We start from the raw sequence: 7,603 nt of genomic DNA, 5'->3' as shown, positions 1-7,603 counted from the left end.
CAAAGTTGAACTTTGTAAGTTCCTGAGTTATGTATGTTATGGTTGGAAACATGCCTGTTTAACCCCAAAAAAATTATTTCTAATGTCAAACATAAAAACAAAGATGTTGGTTTGTTCAAAAAACCTTTTCTAACGCACATGTGAATGTGCTCGGAGTAAAATGTTTTCTACTCTACAATGTGTGGCTTCTTCTTTCAATGCTCAATACCAGTTTTTGGAGTAAGTTGGTGTTTACAGTGACAATGGGGGTTATTTACTAAAGGCAAAATCAATTGGCACTACAAGTGCACCTGTAGTGCCAAGTGGATTTGCCTTTAGTAAATAACCCCCACAGTGCTGTAAAATTTGCCACAATCATGGCATTTTCGGGACTCTAAACAATTAATTCACGGTGCTGAAAACTATTTTTTTTATAATCATTAATTCATTACATACATTAACAACAAAAACAATGTGTATGTGTATTGACCCACAACATAATAGTTAGCTGAAGAAGAGATTGTCACCTCGTGTATCAAATAAATTATGTTTGCACTATTGAAGAAAATGGGCAAAAAGAAAAGCCCATTGGAGAACCTAGGAGACAGATAAAAGAAACAAAAGCAGTAAATCAAATGAAATATTAGTTCAGAATAAAAAAAATCCTTATTTAAAAAATGTATCACACATTCGCTGGCATATCAATGACCCCCCTACCCGCAAAGTATTCCATATATTTTTGAAGGACTTCATGGGCACTTTGGGGGGGAGGGGGGCAAGCCAGAACGGCCAGCTTCAAGTTCCATCAGGGTTGTTTGTTGCAGAAATCCGGCCTCGGGCACAACTGAGGCCACATAGTTTGTTGAATTTTTCCTTTAGAGATTATGGAGTATGCAGCAAGCAAGGACAATATTAGCTGGATTCAAAAAGACGCGCATAACGTTAGGCAGGCGTAGCGTATCTCATATACGCTACGCCGCTGTAAGTTAGGGAGGAAAGTGCTGTATTCACAAAGCACTTGCGTCCTAAGTTACGGCGGCGTAGCGTAAATGTCCCGGCGTAAGCGCGCCGAATTCAAATTGTGAAGAGGTGGGTGTGTTTTATGTAAATAAAGCATGACCCCCACGTAAATGACGTTTTGAACGAACGGCGCATACGCCATCCGTGGACGTATCCCAGTGCGCATGCTCCAAATTACGCCGAAAGACTCATTGGTTTCGACGTGAACGTAAATGACGCCCAGCCCCATTCACGGACGACTTACGCAAACGACGTAAAAATTTCAAAATTCGACGCAGGTCCGACGTCCATACTTAACATTGGCTGGGCCAGCTTTTTGGTGGACTAACTTTACGCCTGAAAACGCCTTACGTAAACAGCGTATCTTTACTGCGACGGGCAAGCGTACGTTCGTGAATAGGTGTATCTCGCTGATTTACGCATTCTAGGCGTAAATCAGCGTACACGCCCCTAGCGGCCGGCGTAAATAGTCAGCTAAGATACGACAGCGTAGGAGGTCGTATCTTAGCTACATTTAAGTGTATCTCAATTTGAGAATACACTTAAATGTACGACGGCGCAGATTCAGAGTTACGACGGCGTATCTACTGATACGCCGGTGTAAACCTCTCTGAATCTGGCTATATGATTCAGTTTATATTCCGCCACGTTGATTGCAGTGAGGAATAGGCGGAACTGGCTGGCCATTATCCCGAAAGCATTCTTCGCCACTCTTCTGGCTCTGGACAGCCAGTAGGTAAAAACCCTCTGGTCCGGGGTGAGGGTCCTCATGGGGAATGGCCACATCAGGTGTTCACCCAGCCCAAATGCTTCATCAGCGACAAAGACAATTAGGAGTCCTGCCACATTATCTTCAGCAGGTGGCAATCCCAAGCCACCATTTTGGAGCCGCCTGAGAACTCGGTCTGGGCGATGACTCCACCATCCGACATCCGGCCATTCTCCCCCACGTCCACATACAAAAACTCGTTTGTCACTGTCACCACCGCCAACATCACTATACTATTAAACCCCTTGTAATTATAATAGTATGACCCTTAGTTAGGGGGTGGGGCGATGTGGACGTGTTTCCCATCGATTGCCCCTCCGCAGTTAGGAAAGTCCCACCGCTGGGCAAATTGGGAAGCCACGGTCTGCCATTCCTGTAGCATTGAAGGAAACTGTGGAGTCAATCAAGAAAAAAAATTGTACTTTTGCACATAACATTGCAAGCAGATTAGACACAAACAATCTTGGCCAACATCAGTATAACATTTATTTTAAGGAGTATTTAAAGACAAAAATATAAGGTCCACTTATCAGATTCTTCACCCCCTCTGATGGCCCATTGTAACATTTTTAGGGTGGGGGGAGGGTTCCAAATGAGTTTGGGACCCCCCAAAAAATCCTCTGGCACTCTGCTTGAATTTAAGGACAACAATAACATTTGTACACATTTTAGGGGGTGTTTAGGGTAAAGCACTACAATGGAGCTGACAAAATACATTGTTAAAGTGGTTGTAAACCCTCTTTGAGAACTTTCACCTACAGGTAAGCCTAGATTAAGGCTTACCTGTAGGTGCTTGCAATATCTCCTAGACCTACACGGTTCCAGCTCAATCTTGGAAAATGGCAAAGGAGATCCCCACTGTTGTCACTTCCTGCCAGCATACTCAGAAGCCCAGAAGCATGGCCGCTATCTTGTAAAAGGGCAGAGGAACACAGGAGGACTACTGGACTCTGAAGAACAACAGCAGAAACATAAAAAAGAAAAGCGAAGGAAAGTAGAACCGCTGAAGAGAACCAGGCTTGTTTAAAGCGATTTGCAATGCTGGCCAGCACACCCCAAGACTATAAGGTTGGGGTTTCCCTTCATATAGCTCATTTAGAGGCTGTACAGGATGGGAACGTTCACCCAGGAGAGGCTGTACCTAGATGGTGCAAATGCAGTAAGGGGTAGTATGCGATCCATCCAGTCCCAATCAGGTGAGGACATAAATGAGAATGCTGTGCTGGGGCCTAGCTGAAAAAATATAATTTACCAGTCCTATCAGGTTACAGGGGTGGAGCTACAATCCAGTGTATGCTGCCATGACGCACCAGGAAATTGATTTTCCAGCTTATTTGGATGAAATTGTACACTATATATATTTATTACAGGTATTTTTTTATATAGTGGCAACAATTTATGCAGCACTTTACATTTATCATACATTCACGTTATTCCCTGTCCTCAAGGAGTTACAATTTAAAGTCCCTACCTCTCATGCATACATACACATACTTGGGTCAACTGACAAAGGAGACAATTAACCTATGAGTATTGTATCTGAGGAAACATAGACAAGCACAGGAAGATCATGCAAACTCCATGCTGGTAGTGTTGGGGTTGGGATTTGAACCAATGACCCTAGCACTGCATGGCAGATTGTTACGGATTGTTACAGGTATATGTTTGCAAGCACTTTTGGTATATATATACCTACAGAATTTACGACTTACTGTGAGCTGAGATGCAGGGTTGCATGCATTTCTAAAGGGTAAGTTCACCTTTAGTAACATGTTACACTCATATGTAGGGGTGTTGCTGTGGGCATGCTACTACACAGGAGTCCTGACACTTCACGATCTTCTCGCCACACCAGCTGTCACAATTAAAAAAAAAACAGCCATTTGGGGCTCTGCCCTTATAGCCATGTCATTCATTCACAGGAATATGTGAATGAATGAACTTCAAGTCCCATCTGCTACCATGGCAAGCGGCTTGTAGATCTCAATGGACTGCAAGGGTGCTGGTGAGTTCTCTTGTAGTTCATTGACACCTCCTACAGCTTTCAAGCAGAAAGCCGTACAGAGGTATGGGCAGAACGCTGTAGGCAGTGTCTTCAGAAGCCTGACATTGTACCTGTGATCTGCCAATTGCCAATAAATACACTTTTTTTTAACCTGCAAAACTATGTGCATTTATTATTATTTGTTAAAGGTGAAATTAGCCTTTAAGTATATTGTAGGTGTTTAAGGTGAATTTATTTATTTTTTCCTAAGCATTTTCTGTACCATTTCATACCATACTGCAGCCATCTATATATATTTTTTTGTTTTCTTAGGTGGAGCCACTATCAAGCTTTCATCTGTTTGAAGTGTTGTACCCAAGTGTTGTACCCAAGTGTGTTTTCATTTTTTTCTAGTCAGGGTTTGTGTTTGAGCATCCTATTTTCATTGGTAGCTGGTTGAATTCAAAATGTTAATTCAAAATGACAAGAAATTGACAGTCTCTCAGCTTAACTTCTAAACGATTTTGGAAAATGCTGGCAGATTGAATAACAGGTTGCTGTACCTGTTTCCGATCTATTCATTAGAATAAATTCTCACTTTGATGAATTCCCTTATTATTTTATTATTTGACGTTATACTGTATATGTGTCATTGAAACCTCCAAAAGTGATTTTTACTGCTGGGAGACTTTGGAGTCTAGCATTTGGGTTTTTCGGGGCCCAGGATTTTGTGTTTACCAGCTTTGGTTATTTATTGGTCTACGTGTTTTAATCTGGATACACATATTACAGTCTGCTTTTAAAAGACTAATACACTGTACATCATAATGGAGAGAAAAGGTTTGGAATACCATAAATTGATTAACTGTATTCAATAAAAACATTTTAACTTCCATGTGTGTTAAAAATGTTGCATACAAAGTTGGTTAATCAGTAATGTAATTTAAACCAAGCCAGATTTGAAATGAAATATTTATTATTTATGCTGTGAAGACTTATGCAGGTATTTTGGACTCTTCCATGTTATGGTTGGCATGAGCTCTGAGTGCAGCTGGCTGGCTGGATGGAATAGATTGCTGGGTAGGAAGGCTGAAGAATGGGGGGGGAAAGAGATCTGAGGGTTGATAGGAGTGATTAGGACATCCTACTTGGTAAAAAAAAAAAAAAAATAGGTGAAGGAGAAGGATGAATAATAAATTAGAGATATGCAGTTGTGCTGAAGAGTGTTAGAAACACAAGAAAAAAAGAGGCACAGAATTGGTTAGAAAAGTTAGTCTGTGTACTATTTCTGTAACCTAGTAATATTTTTCTAATTTCTTAAATGTCATTTTAAGATTTCATGGCGTGTTGCAGCCCTTGGATTTGTTCTTCAATATATATTGTGACAAGTTGGGGATTTTAGCACAAACAAAAACAAAAGAAACATGCCAAAAAAAAAGTAAATCAATTGAAAAGAAAAGGATGGCTGAATGAAGAGTGGATGGATGGATAGATGGATGGATGAGATGTGGTACCTCCTGCAGCTCTGGATAGGATCACCTCATAAAGCAGAAAATAGCAAAAAGCAGGACGTTCAGGTAATACCAAGAAAACATTCTGCTACATCCCTCACAGGCTAGGGCCTTTGTTTGTCCTGACCTGGACAGTATGGTGCGACATGCACACACTAACCCCCTTGGGAGGGTAGGGCCCTGAGCTCTAACCCTGGCTCTAAAATGAATGCAGAACACACCTGCATCATTCGGGTGCCTGTTTCCAAGCAAACCTGGCCCAGACCACCACATTAAACAGTGGCATGGGCTCGCCCTGCTACAGTATACATTGACTAGATGGGACTGCCTGGTTGCACAGCAGCAGTAATGAAGTCCAGGTGTGGTAAAGAGTGCTGGATAGCTCAAGACATTTAACCAATAGAGCTATCTAATTAAGAATAAGAGGATTTTATTCATAAATGGAAGAGTCTGCACTTAATCAGGGCTCCTATGAAAGCCATTGCTGCAGAGGCAGTTCTTTGAGGAAGACATACTGTCAGTCATGTCAAGGTTTAGGGCTTTAGGACTTCCTTCGGCAGCACATATACTAAAATTGAAACGATACAGAGAAGATTAGCATGGCCCCTGCGCAAGGATGACACGCAAATTCGTGAAGCGTTCCATATTTTTTGATGTTCATACAGATGATTTTATGTTTTATGTTTTTTATACTGTTTTACTTCTAGTTTCTTATTATACCATCAAGCCCCTCCAGTGGTTCATGTTGTGCAGGACTTGTCCTTACTCCATGATATGCCAAGTACCATGGTGTTATTATGCATATGTAATTTGTAGCATGTTTATGCAATTTTGTGGATGCAATTTTTGTCATTCAGTATGCTTTATATTATATCATAAGGCATAATAAAATGCTCTTTGCTAAGATTGCTCTTTGTTATACATCTCTCATTCCAAGTCCCGAACTAACTCCCCCCTTTTGTGTTGGAACCCAATTAAGCAATACTGTATACCTTATATGCTTACTCCTCATGGTGATTGGCCTTATTTAAAGTCCCGCTGACCAAACTCTCTTTTTTCTGTTCAAATTTGGGATGGAGACCAATTACCTATGGTGCCTTGGACCACATAATTTTCTCTCGATGGAATAAACACAAAGCCGTATCAGACCATCATCTGATTTAACCACTGTTAAATGTCAAAGAGCTTGAATAAGACCAATAGAAAAAGTCTAATAGGAAGGCTGAGATGGGGGCAGTGGGCTGAGAGTGGACAGAGTTGTGTGACAAACATCCAGTAGCTGAGTTCACTGTGTCCTTACAGCTGAACTTCAGCTTTACTTTTAGTCATGCACATATGTACGAGCCATTCTCCAGTACTAAATAGCTTACTCTGATTTCACTGCACACTGCGAGCTTTGCACAGTATATATTATAACCAAATATGCCCACTTATTACCTGGCTGGAGGACATCCAGCATTATCTATCTGTTTTCTCCCCAGTCTTACTGTCCCTGATTCACCCCTTTTATTTAATTGCGGAAGCACAGCATCCCATGTGAGCATTATGTAATGTGGTCTGCATGAAAATTCAGAGGGCCAAATTCCCAAAAAAGCTGCCTAACTTAACTTTCAGCAGTTAAGTTACACTGACTTAAAATTTCTACCTAAGTGCCTGATCCACAAAGCACTTACCTATAAATGACACGCTGTGTAACTTAAGTGCCTCCGTCGCAAGGCGGTCCTCCTCTCCGGGGGGCGTTTAAAATTTAAATGAGGCGCGCTCCCACGCCGGCCGTACTGCGCATGCGTGTGACGTAATTTTCCCGACGTGCAGCGCGCGAACGTAATTTACGCCGGGCTTTGTGGATTGCGACGGGACACTAAAGTTGCGACGGGTGAAAAAAAATATACGCGCCGGGAAAACAAATAATTATAAAAAAAAAGGACAGCGTCGCTCGGCATGCATTCCTGAGAGGGAGAACTCCATGCCAATTTTCAAAGAAAAAACCTGCATGGGTTCCCCCCCCCAGGAGCATACCAGGCCCTTAGGTCTGGTATGGGTTGTAAGGAGACCCCCCCCGAAAAATCGACGTAGGGGGTCCCCCTACAATCCATACCAGACCCGTATCCAAAGCACGCTACCCGGCCGGTCAGGAAAGGGAGTGGGGACGAGCGAGCGCCCCCCCCCTCCTGAGCCGTGCCAGGCCGCATGCCCTCAACATGGGGGGGTTGGGTGCTCTGGGGCAGGGGGGCGCACTGCGGGCCCCCCCCACCCCAGAGCACCCTGTCCCCATGTTGATGAGGACAGGACCTCTTCCCAACAACCCTTGCCGTTGGTTGTCGGGGTCTGCGGGCGGGG

At 42.8% G+C, this 7,603-nt stretch overlaps 1 non-coding gene across 1 annotated transcript; it reads left to right on the top strand.

The window, feature by feature from the left end:
* Window positions 1-5,807: 5,807 nt before the first annotated feature.
* Window positions 5,808-5,914, top strand: LOC120916637. The gene has a single exon (XR_005744048.1). It is a non-coding gene; the product is annotated as a U6 spliceosomal RNA (small nuclear RNA).
* The last annotated feature ends 1,689 nt before the right edge of the window (window positions 5,915-7,603 follow it).

The sequence above is a fragment of the Rana temporaria genome, chromosome 10 (assembly GCF_905171775.1).
Source record: "Rana temporaria chromosome 10, aRanTem1.1, whole genome shotgun sequence".
Lineage (NCBI taxonomy): Eukaryota > Metazoa > Chordata > Amphibia > Anura > Ranidae > Rana > Rana temporaria.
Note: the sequence above shows the minus strand (reverse complement) of the source record. Positions and strands in the feature narration are given on the sequence as shown.